The sequence below is a fragment of the Lactuca serriola genome, chromosome 7, assembly GCF_051521515.1.
Source record: "Lactuca serriola cultivar US96UC23 chromosome 7, Lser_US96UC23_V15, whole genome shotgun sequence".
Lineage (NCBI taxonomy): Eukaryota > Viridiplantae > Streptophyta > Magnoliopsida > Asterales > Asteraceae > Lactuca > Lactuca serriola.
Genome location: NC_136414.1, coordinates 22,707,978 through 22,721,698, shown reverse-complemented (window position 1 = coordinate 22,721,698; position 13,721 = coordinate 22,707,978).

Here is a 13,721-nt window from a genome sequence, read left to right as displayed (position 1 = left end):
ATTCCATATAAGTGTTTTTTTGTGATTCGCATGGTGAAGGGCCAGGAAAAAAGAATGTCTTGAGAGCTCTACTATCTATCTAGATCACCTGAAGGCTCACTACAATTATTTCTCACTCCATCACGTCATCGAAAGTATATTATGGAATAGTCATAAGGTAGACCAAATTTAGGCATTTCTTTGGAATTGTGGGAATAACCTAGGTTAATCACCTTGCAGTTGGTTATTGCATGTGTTAGGCTATGATGATTAATAACAAAGATCGCAACGGAAGAAATAACAAAATTTGATCATCTTAACACATCAATGATCTAGTTCTAGGAACTTTTAGCAACAAAACTAAGAAGTAATTATGGGTCGAAAGATACCTTTCAATTTTCTTGGATTGATTTCTGCTAGCTTCTCTTGGATGATTAATGAAACATCCCAAAAATTCATGACAAAAAATTTCATTTTAAACCATTAAATAAAACCATAGTTATCAAACCATTCCATTAAAACATGAGTAAAAGTATTTCAAAACATTATCATCAGAGTTTCTAAATCAAAACATCCGAGTAAACATTCCAGGCTAAACATCATGGTGCGTGCAATGTAGTTATTCCGAACTCTTCTCATTGCAACTAGAAGTACCTAAAACTAGAGATGGCAACCGGGGCGGGGAACACAGGGGACCCAATCCCTATCCCCATCCCCGAATCCTCATTCCAATCCCCATTCCCATCGGGGAATATAAATAAACCCCATCCCCACCCCCAACAGGGAAAAAAAAAATTTCTTTTTCTCTTTTAATATGCAAACTTTTACGTAAGAAAAAACTCTAAATTTCAATTTTACCAACATAAGTTTAAAGATTTTATATAATATATAAGTACCCATAAATTGCATAAAAAATATAAATAGATTTTCTACCAAATTTAAATACATACATGAAAAACCAAGTAGAAAAAAATTATCGGATTGATATTTAAGATAAAATAGATTAACCAAAGAGAAAAAAATATAAACGAGTTTAAATTAGATAAAAGAAAAAACAAAAGTATAATTTCAACCAAGTAATTACTAATGAGTTAGGTTACTTAGATCAAAATTTATGTATTATAAATTGTACTATAAATATATATTATGTATTATTTTTATATATATTAATATATGTCGGGGGCGTGTCCAGGGTCGGGGATTAAGGGTATCCCCATCCCCATCCCCGGTCAACTTGGGGATTTCCCAGTCAAAACAGGTGCAGGTTTCGGGTTCCCCAATGGGTATGGGGTTTTTTGCCATCCCTACTTAAAACCAAAATTGAAAACCGTAAGCACGAAACTTAGTGAGTTCCCCATACTACCACATACCATACACATAATCACATATATTGGGCCCTCACCCCTTCATCGGGCCCCACACGAAATACGATAGTGTCCGACATCAGGCCCCGCCTGGCATCGAGCCCCGCTCGGTATACAGATCTGTTTCTCCTAGGCCGCGCCTGTCAATTGGCCCCACCCACTATACACATACAAACAATATCATATAATCATGCTAGCACATAAAGAATCATACACAGTACTGCATGTTCCAGTCCTAAGGCCTCGCCTATCATGGGCCTCGCCCATACTCTACTAATGATGAGATATGGAACCCCGTCCACACTCAACTAGTGGTGAGATACGGGACCTCGCCTACAATCACCTCCCTACTAGACACATACAAGTATCACATAGATAACAAGTATAACTAAACATGCACATAGTCATCGGATATCTCCTGACATCGAACCGTAGTCTGAAAACATACATATAAACATTCCTCGGGCCCTGCGCGGCATTGGACCGTAATCCAGAAAGCATACAGACATTCCTCGGGCATCTCCCGACATCAGACCGTAATCCGAAAACATACAGATACAGACACATGCACGAATCATGAAGTAATCAAGCATACTAACATTCCTCGGGCACCGCCCGACATCGGATCGTAATCCGAAAACACATAAACATAAATATGGGCTGACATTGGTGCCTTCGGCCCATTCAAATAGGAGGAAACTCACCTCGCGAAGCTGGATCTCACTGATAATCCTCTGGCTGCTAGCTGGTTGGTCCCCGAACTGCTGATCTCTCAACTCCTTGAGCTACTAATCATCATATAAACTAGTTAAGTTTGAGATTCTCATAACTTAACCATAAGTCCTCACTGGGGTAAAATACCATTCTACCCCTCACATACTCTTGTCCCAAAATGAACTCTCCTCAACTCTTGGCCCAAAAAGATAAACACTCCTACAAGGCCCAATATATGGCCTAATTTCCAATTGGGCCCAATCCCTTCACATGGGCCTCAACCAAAGGCCCAATAATGCTTCTCTAGTCCAAAGGTTCAATTCCAAATGGCCCACTAAGTCCCGAAGTAGCAAAGTCCAATGAATGGGCCAAACTGAGCCCCAAAATAAAACTAGTCCACTGACTGAGTACGCGGGGCGTACTCGGCTGTACGATGCGCGTACATACTTGTACGCCCAATGTATTGCTCTGTTAAGCGATTTATACCATTAAGCACTTAATGCTCTGAACAATTGGTCCAAACCGTAGATCTGAGCTCTATTAAACGTCTTGACCCATAAAGTCACTAATTTGGTGACTTTTCATGCCCCACATAAGCCCAAACTTCAAAAATGGAATTTTACTTCCATAAAAATGGTCTTAAATCTTGCATGAACCCATTAATACCTTCAAGATGGCAACTTTCTGACTTAGGGACTCAAATAGCACCAAGGGTCTCAACCATAAGCCTAAGAATCATATTTGAACCATAAAGCTTCATCCTTGGGACCAAAAAGGTCCAAAAAACCATAATTTAAGAGATCTAAGCAAATAAACACCAAGTTCAAAGCTTTATACCTTATATGAATGCCAAATGTTGATAAGGTTCTGGATCTATAAGCCTTTGCTCCTTTGATAATGCTTCAACAATGGTCACATTCCTTCAAAACACCAAAATACACTCCAAAATGATCTTCTAAGCTCAAAACACATCAACAAGGGATTAGGGTTTCGTAGTAGCTGCTTTAGGGTGAAAGGGAGGCTGTCCATTAAGGCATAATGTTCCTTATATAGTGCCAAACCCTAAAATTAGGGTTTTAGTCTGAATGAAGTACGCCTCACATAGCTCTTAGTACGCCCAACGTACTCTCAAACCACCTGCGACCATGTAACTTTCTACGTTGGGCGTAACCCAACTTACGCTGGGCGTACCCAGCCAAACATGCGCATGCATTCCTTGCATGCGTGGGACTGCCTTGCCACAAATCTCCATTAGGGACCAAAATTGTCAATAACTTCAAAATGTCATATCTTCCTCATCCGAGGTCCGTTTCCAACGTACCTTATATCCACGAAAAGGTGGCGAGAATCCCTACACTCCTAACAACACGCCCAAGACTTAAAACCTTCCGAATAAAACCCAAAACTCATAAAAGACCGAGATGTCAAATTACGTCTATACCTTTGGCCTCCGAAGACATAATCAAACACTTAGGTCACGTATACCCTAACACCCATATCCGAAATGGGCCAAATCCTTCCTTTCCTAGGGACCTAAACCTTATGACAATTGATAATTGTTCCACAACCCCAAGCAACGAAACACTTCAAAACTGGGTGGTACAATTAAAACCCAAACCTAAGAGAAATGACCAAACAATAAGACAAACTCTTATTCTTTGTGATGCTAAAAACCGAAGCCTTCCTTGGAGAGGGAAGGTTGTCGAGAGCCCTTAGAAACTGAGAGAATAAAATTAGAAGGAAGAAAAGGGTCGATCATACCTTAGATCGACTAGGGTTGGGGTATTTGTTCCCTTATACTTATCTCTAGTGTTATTTTTATCTCTAACTCGAATTAAGAGACAACTACACTTAGAACCTGTTTTTATTTAGTTTCTAATTAACTCACTGTAAGATGATAAGTTAATAAACTAGTCCTTCTAAATTTCTTTTTGTCATTTTATGCTTAATTCACGTCTTGCGACTTAAAAGGACACTGCTACTTATATAAAGTCAATAACTTGTTGTGACCATGTGCATAGTTCCAACAGTCAAGTGTATAGTTGTACCTTTTTTAGCCTAACAAGGTGTACTTCATCCAAGACTATAAATGTACTCTTAAACTATAAGTATGAACAATCCTTAGTAAGTAATAATATATTCCTTTTTTTATATGATATTCATATAAACATAAGATATAGAAGTATGTCAATCAAACATTCAATATTATGTTTCCCAATAGAGATTTGTGATGCCCAACAACACACTAAACTATTGATACATTGTCAACTTAGCTTAAGTACGACTGTACATTTGATGTCAGCTTCAAATCATCGAGAGGCCTATGAATATCACTTCTCATGTTAGGGAATAGAAACAAATAAACTTTGACTACATGGATCCCACCCACTCATCATGTCATACTTGGATATTTCCTGTATGCATGCTAGTTATAGACAACGTTGGAGAACACCAAAGCACAACAGATAACCGACCTTAGAATCTCAAGCATCTCCGTTTGAAGAATATAGAATATTACTATCTTAGAATTACTCGTGATAGTTCCCATGAAGTAATATCTAAGTGTGGGTTACTAAAATATTTAATCTCCGTTAAGTACACATGAGTATTAGTCGCATCTCCATGTTATGTCCATCTCTATGGAAAATTTAATAATACTCAACGACAATCTTAAATCACTACTTACTTTCGAAAGTACAACCGACTGTGGAGGTTTTAAATCAGTTAATATTTTGGAAGCTGGTTAAACTTAAAAATGGAACATAGTAGTAAACTAATGAAATGGATGCTCTCCAACTATATTAAGATCTTCACTGAATAATCTCCAAATTAGATAGATATTTACAGTGTATAAGTGCCCAAATAAAAAAAACTAAACTAAACACACTCAAGCCAATTCATTTGCAAATCTAATGCCTTTCGACCTAGTATGAAAACCATGCTTGGTCTGTGAAAATGGCTTAGTGAATGCATCGACAAGATTCTCTTCCAATATAACTCTACTAACTATGATGTCTTCTCTTTTGACAAGATTTCAAATATAATAAGACTTACTAAGTATATGCCTTGTGTGCTTGTGATTTGGGCTCTTTAGTCGAGACGAATTCACCGTTATAGTCATAAAAGATCTCAATATGACCATCAATGCTTGTTACAAAACTAAGATTTATGGTGAAACTCCCTTGCCATATAGCCTCCTTGTAGTCAATGCAATATAATCAATTTTTGTTGTCATGTCCACTATGGCGTCTTTCTTGGTACTCCTCTAAGTCACTGCTCCACTATATAGTAAGAACACGAATCTTGATGTCTTTATCAATTTGGAAGCAACACTAGTTAACTCTCTACACTAAGTTCTTTTATAAATCAAGGACATACCGTTTTTCATCTATGGATACTTGAGAATGTTCTTGACAACAATCTATTGATTTTCACCATAATTATCATGATAAGGACTTGTCACACTTAAAGCATACAAGAGATCATGCCTTGTACATAGCAAGATATATATATATATATATATATATATATATATATATATATATATATATATATATATATATATATATATATATATAGGTAGAGGTTCATTTGAGACCACCTATATTTTGTGAGACATGGGGACCAAATCTTAGCCTTTGATCAAAATTGATCTTGTGGCTCATAAGATAAACAGATTAACACTAATTAATCTAACTGATTAGTTAATTAGGGGTAGATTAGTCACTAGGTTAAATTCAGATCTGATATATTGTTAGCGTCATCTTCACGTCATCAAGAAATCATCTGCTTCGATTCTTCCACCAAGATATTTGATGGATCAACATTCTGTGTTCTTCATTTCAATCAGGTCGATCTTCTATCTCTAATCTTATATTCTTTCAACCGGTAATCGATTTGAGTTTGACATTGATCGAACAATCCTAAATCATAGCTTTTAAAGACGTAATTTTTTTTTGTTTTTTGAGTTCATGTTCTTCATTCTTCTACATCTGCAGTTGATAATCTTAGTGACTTTGTTCAATCATGTTCTACATTCTTCTACATCTACAATTTTTGAGATTTACGAGTTCATCTGCTTCGATTCATCTACCAAGACATTGATCGTAACAGAGAAGTCGCCCCTTTTGTTGGCTGATGATTTCTCAATCGCAACCAAGTTTTACCAATACTTCATAGAAAGTTGCTCCCTTCATTTAATGGAATCGTAACTAAAAGTATGATATTCAACAACTTCAAGCTTCAATTTAATTTTAGATCAACGATTTTTAGCCATTCATCAACATTGGTAATCAATCATCAACTGATATCGATTTCCATCTGATTGATGCTTCAAGTTTTACTCTCAAATAAGGTGTTTTATCAATTTAACATCATCTTAAATCTATTATCATTTCAAGTATTTGATTTCAGTCATTGATTATCAATTTCAAGCTTTTGGTTTTTTCTGTGCATTCGAGCACATATTAAATGAAGATAAGCAAGCAAAAACAATGTATCTTCGAGTTATTTTGTGATCATTCTATAAAATCAATGAGGTATGTACAAATCTATTATTGTTCTTGAGCCAATTCTCTTACATTATACATGCACTCTACCTGTTTGATGAAAGTCCTGAATGAATAAAGAGTTTGATGTAGAGTTTAATAGATCACTCCTTCCTTCCCACCCTTAAACTTTGTTACTATTTAATGATATTGATCCCAAATTCCAAGATGATTTTTCTTAACTTAGTATGACTGGTGTACTTATTCTTTTTGTCAATGATTGAAGGATATACAACTGTCATCGATGCAAATGTTCAGTGCAAATGTTAGAAGAAGCATATCATCCATATCTTACCACCATTAATTAATGATGAGAACTTCAAGAAGCATATTGGCATGTTGGTTTCAATGGTGCTTGGTCCATAAAGAGTTAAAGTGGCTTAGAAGTTGATGGATGATGAGGACTTTGTTCATCTTTAGAATCGAAATTTGTAATGAGGATGTTGGTTTAATTTACTCCTTGCACTCTCTTTATTTCTTTCTTAATGAATTTGTTCTTTACATTTGTGCAACTTTAAACATTGTTATTGCAGTATATATATATATATATATATATATATATATATATATATATATATATATATATCCTAATACCCATTAAACCCCTTTCACAGTGTAAAGTGGTACATACAATTATGAAATTAGCTAAAACTTTCATGTTTTCTATCATTACAACTTTTTAGGTAAGTCTTGAATGGAACTGTAGAGAATGTGGCTCGATAATAATTTCCTGGAGAGTCTCATTCTATGTAGTGGGATGTTGTAAATTTGCTTATATTTTTTTTGGTTTGGTTTCAAATGATGTATTTGAGGTAATTGAATAAAACGATAACACTATATTCTATGTTTTTACTTTTACATTGGTATTCACAAATAAATTGTGCATTATTTTAAGTTTCTTACATATATATTGTTATCTTCTGGTTCGATATTTGATGTTCATATAATCATTTAGTGCTACATTCTATTTAGAATGTTCTACATATACAAACAGCCTATAACATTGTTCTATAAGAATATTAAGTTGTAACTTAAATATAGACAACCTAATTAAATTATTCTGTTAGAATGTTATGTATATTCAATATTAAATATAATATTAGAATCTTATGTAATATAAGTTCATTTTCAATGTTATATCATAATTTAGAATATTACACATTAATATCAGCATATTCCATACAATTTCATTGTAACGACCCAATTTTCACGTCCAAAAATTTCGTTATAAAACATTACATAAAAGCATCAATAGTTAAAACATTGTTTGATTAAACCATTTCACATCGAAAACCAAGTTGAAAACCACAACATTCGATCAATCAAATATCAGAGTATCAATCCCAGAATAAACTCGTAACTGCGGAAACCAGAGAGTGTGTGTGTGTGACATGCTGCTACCGCGCCGGCTCCTTTCCCCTAGCTGAGGAGGTACCTGAAACCAAAACTGAAAACCGTAAGCACAAAGCTTAGTGAGTTCCCCCAACCTACCACATACCATGCAAACACATAACACAATTACTGCCAGGCTATTCTGGGGTGCCTGACTACCCGGTACGGCCATTCTGGGGCGCCGACTACCCGTGCGGCCATTCTGGGGTGCCGTCCTACCCGTGTCAAGCCATTCTGGGGTGCTGACTACCCGTCGGTCCTAACAACCGATCCTCGGGGACTAGTCCCCTCCCACTACCTCTATCGCATATAACATAACAAGCCAGCATGGAAACATATCATCACGTATTGTTAGACATTTCTGGGGTGTCTGAACTACCCTTCAGTCCTATCAACCGATCTCTACTTCTATCTTATATAACATATCATGCTAGCATATAACATATCGGGTAGTAACAAACCTAGATGATATCACAAAGACAATCATCTAACATACAACTCCTACTGGTGGGCCGGCATTGTGACCGTAGACCCACCGCTACTGGAAGGTAACTCACCTCGAAGTAGCTGCTGATCTGATCGGGAACTGACTGTCTACTACTGCTGCTGCTGCTCCGGAAATCCTCCGGCTGCAATTCCCACAACATACTCAATCAAACACTGCTAACTGTCCTTTGGGTAAAATGACCATTTTACCCCTGATCATGCCTTAAGTCAAAGTCAGAGTCAACTTTCAGTTGACCCGACTCGCCGAGTTGGCTTTCCAACTCGGCGAGTCTCTACCCAAACGATTGTCCTGAATCCTGTTTCTACTCGTCGAGTTAGGCGACGACTCGACAAGTTCTCCTTCTAAACTGATATTCAAGTCCTTCATCCTACTCGCCGAGTTGTATGAACAACTCGTCGAGTTCATCTTCATCCGATGAACACTTATGCTAAGACTCGCCGAGTTGTATGAACAGCTCGCCGAGTCCATCTTCATCCGAAGAACACTTATGCTGCGACTCGCCGAGTTGTATGAACAACTCGCCGAGTCTGTTCTTGATCTAAGGAGATTGTCTTGAACTCGCCGAGTCAGGGCATTGACTCGCCGAGTTCCTCCATAGATGAGTTCAGCTTCCGACTCACTGAGTCACACCCCGTGACTCACTGCTCACTCGACACTACGAAAAGGGGACAAACTCGGAGACTCGCGAACAGACTCGCCGAGTCACATGAACGACTTGCCGAGTCGTTGCCATGCACCCACTAAATACACAGATTTGCTCGATTCCAGTCCATGCCATTCACAGATCTGGACTCCTAGAACACGAATCGCACGTAAAGTTTCCGACTTTACGTGTAGATATTCACCAATACGGATTTTAGGGTTCAAAATGTACTTAAAATGGTAGATCCAAAGTTTTCAAGCAATGAGGGTCCATCAAGGCTACAGATCCGAGCCCTTAGAGCCCAAACATGCCTAGATCCGAAGTCCCTCAACACTATAAGCTCATTACACAAAGGTCAAGACTAGATGAAGCCTTGAAATGGCTATCACAAGCTCTCAATGAGATAATAATGAAGGGACAGAGAGGGTTTCGAGTCCAATACCTCTAAAAGTTCTGAAATGGCACAAAGATTCTGGATCTTCTTCCTCTCCTCTTGATCTACCTTCTTCTTCTCTCCAAAACTTCAAAGAAATGCACCAAAATCACCCAAATTACCAAAAGAGGAGTTAGAGCTTCGAGAGGGAGTGTTCTGGACGCAATGGGGGCGGATATGAGGCACAAAACATCGTTTAAATAGGGTGCAACCCCTGAAACTTAGGGTTTCATCCAACAGCGGTGACTCGCCGAGTCCAGAATATGGACTCACCGAGTCGCCAACTTAAACATGTCCCGGGTCCCGTCCTTACTCGGCGAGTCGGACCTATGACTCGCCGAGTCCAAGGCTAAAAAGAAGGAAAATACTCAATAAGATTTACATACCAGGAACCAGGTGCTACATTCATAATATTAGAATATTTTACATATAACTTAGATTATCCAAGAACATTATGCATATTATTCTACATGAACAGACAAAATACAAAATTATTCTATTAGAATATTCTATATATACGCATTAATTACGTCTTATTAACAGTACATCCAAATTTAAACGAAATCATAATACTCAGAATAATCAACTTAAAACAAATCACCTTTTGCAAATCAGAGTATTCTAATTATAATATTATACTTCTATTCATGTTAGTACTCAACCTATAACATTATTCTACAAGAATATTCTATATGTACATTGAACATGTATATTGTTCTTTTAGAATATTCTACTTCTATACATGTTAGTATCTAACCTATAACATTATTCTTTATGAATATAACTTATTAAACGATATCATAATAATTAGAATAATTAAATTAAAAATAAATCATAATAAGTATAATATCAAGTAATTAAATGAAACCATAATATTCATAATAATCAACTTAAAACAAATCAACTTTTACAAATTAGAATATTCTAATTTTAATATTATAGTTCTATACATGTTACCACTCAAACTATAACATTATTTTGTAAAAATATTCTATATGTACATACAACATATTTTATTCTTTCAGAATATTCTAATTTTATACATGTTAGGAGTTAGTATATAATATTATTATGTAGGAACAATCTATATGTATAAACAACATATATATTATTTATTTTAGAACAATATACATGTACATTAGGACTAATCATATTTCCACCCATTCCATTAAGTAGTTATCATATTACCAAACATAGAATTAAACAGTAATCATATAATCAACCATACCAACTTACTTACAAAACATTAAGTAATCATTAATATCTAATTTTAAAAAAAATAACAAAAGAAAATTCTTTCATGTTACATAACCACTTTTTCAAACTTTCAAATTTACAACAATTCTATTTTTCACTCGTTTCCAGTGCATCTCTTGCTTCAATTCTTTATTTCATCAACCTACATCAACAAAATAAAAATTATTCACTTGGTTGCCATCTTCAGCTTTCAACCATTTCCATGTTCCTTGTTTCTGTGTTTCTTTAACTCCAACCTGCTATTTTTCATTTTCTGGCTTATTGGTACTTGAAAACATAGTGCCTGAAAATAAGTCATTGAACTTCTTTGTCATACTTTTGTTCTATTGTCATTTGGAAACATAGATACATAATTAGAAATAATTTCTTCCATATTCTATTTTCTAACTAAAACTATTTTGAACACATTTTCAAATGTTTTTCATATTCCTGAAAAGTAAATATAACTTAGAATATCAAATGAAATTAGAATACGCAGAAAAAATAATCATTTATGAAGTAACGTATAATTTATTATATATCAGGGTACATAGAATATCAAGAATGAACCATAAGCATGTCACATTATAATACATAGAATTACGAAAAATAGCAACATACTTTAACTTTGATACGAATATAGACAATATAGTATAAGTATATTCTGTTTTTCTAACTAATTAATTTTATTATATAGTATATGAAATTTATGATAAAGTTCAAACTGTTGCAACATTCTAAAACATGTAAAACTAGAATACCTATAATTTCCTAGAATATCATCTATGAACCATAAGCATGTCATATCAAAATACAATTTATCTTATCAGAATACATAGATTATCAAGAATGAACCATACACATGTAATATTAGAATACATAGAGTTATGTAAAATAGCAACATACTTTAACTTTGATACTAATATAGACAATGTTTTATAACTATATTTGTTTTTTTAACGAATAAATTTTATTATATATTATACAAAATTTAAAATAAAGTTCAAATTGTTGCAACATTCCAAAACATGTAAAATCATAATACCTAGAATTTCCTAGAATATAATCTATGAACAATAAGCATGTCATATCATAATGCCTAGAATTACAGAAAACAACAACACGATTTACTCTTGCTATTAATATAAACATGGTACTTTACTTTTTACCCATTATAACAACGTAATTTTATTGATTAACCAATATAATAAATATATAGAACCTCTATAAAATGATCACATGTGTTACATTAATGTTAACACAAACATTCCATAAGATTGATGTTATAAACTATAAACTCGTATTTTATACTATAAAAAATGATAAACAATTAGACTTCAATGTGTAAAAAATCCTATATCATCCAAATAAAAAAAATCAAGTTATGAAGTACATATGGTTTATCTTATCAGAATACCTAGCATATCAATTATGAAACCATAAGATTGTTATATCATAATACTTAAAATTACGTAAAATAGTAACACACTTTACTCTTGCTACTAATATAGACATTATACTTTACCTTTTAGCCATTATGGCAACAAAATTTCATTTATTAACCAATATAACCAATATGTAACTTGAATCTTTGTAAAATGATCACATGTGTTCAATTACATATTGTTATTATCAGTACAAATATTAGTTGAATTCTCCACATGTGATTTATCCAAGGTTAACTAGGTATTCACATTCAGTATGAGAATGACATGAGGAATGCACAAAATGATGATGATCAAAGTCGTTATAATGGAATTTCTCCATTCCCTTGTTTCTTCAGATATTTCCATCTTGAGATTATGTATGGTATGTGTATAAAGCTTTGCAAAATACATGCAACACAATATTTCAATATTTTTGTTATCCATAAAACCTATGTTCCTAAGTGAATATTCCACCAACCCTTTTTGCAGTAATCAATTCCATTGCTACACTAAAAAATTTCATGAATTAGAACAAATATAATAACACTAGTATTATTTCAACAACAAAAATCAAACTTTAATACATATACTATGTTTTTACAAGTGATTCAAACTTAATCCATGGATTCATAGAAAACAGAATTGTATAAAAAACAAACTAAAAGACATAGTAGTTTTATCTTACCAGATTGTGTTGAACGATCCGTTTTTGATGATCCTAATCAAAATCGGTAGCTTCATAATCAGAATCAAAATCCAAAATCTAACCCGAAAGGGATAAATTTGATTTTTTTGAATCAGATGAAGATTTTTAATTCAGTTTCATAGGGCTTTTCTCGAGAGATTTGGGAAGGTGGTTTTTATCGGAAACAAATGTATTCTCGATCGAGCTTAGGTATATACGAGCTTAGGGGTTTCTCTAGAGATTGGGTTTTTATCGAGGGATTTGGGAAACAAAATGTATTCTTGAACAACATTTGGATCGGAAATCGCTTCAGATCGACGAAACCACGATGTATTATGGAAGATTTGTCGAACAAAACGGAATCGGGAGGGATGTTTTTAGCATTTTGTAGTGAAGAGTTCTTGGGGAGGAAGATGAATTTCAAGTAGAATGAGAATAAGGAGTTGGAATCAGAAGATCAACTTAGATTTATGATTAATCTGAAACAAATTTTCTTTTTTGAACCAACCATTTGCCTGTTGAAGTTTCCACTTCGTTACTTCTACCCGCTGTCATCATTTTTATTTTTGATTTTGTCATTCTTGTTATAATATTAGCTGCATGAAAATAATTAATGTTAGTACAAAGAGTTGCATAATATTAGAATTATAAACTATAAAGTCAAAGATTGAGCTTAAAAGTGTAGCAATCTAAAAGTATTTTCTTCATTCTTTAATTGATCATCATTTTTCCTTCATATGTTATATGTTCTGTTTAGAAAAATAAAAAATCTAATCATAATATTTATACCAGG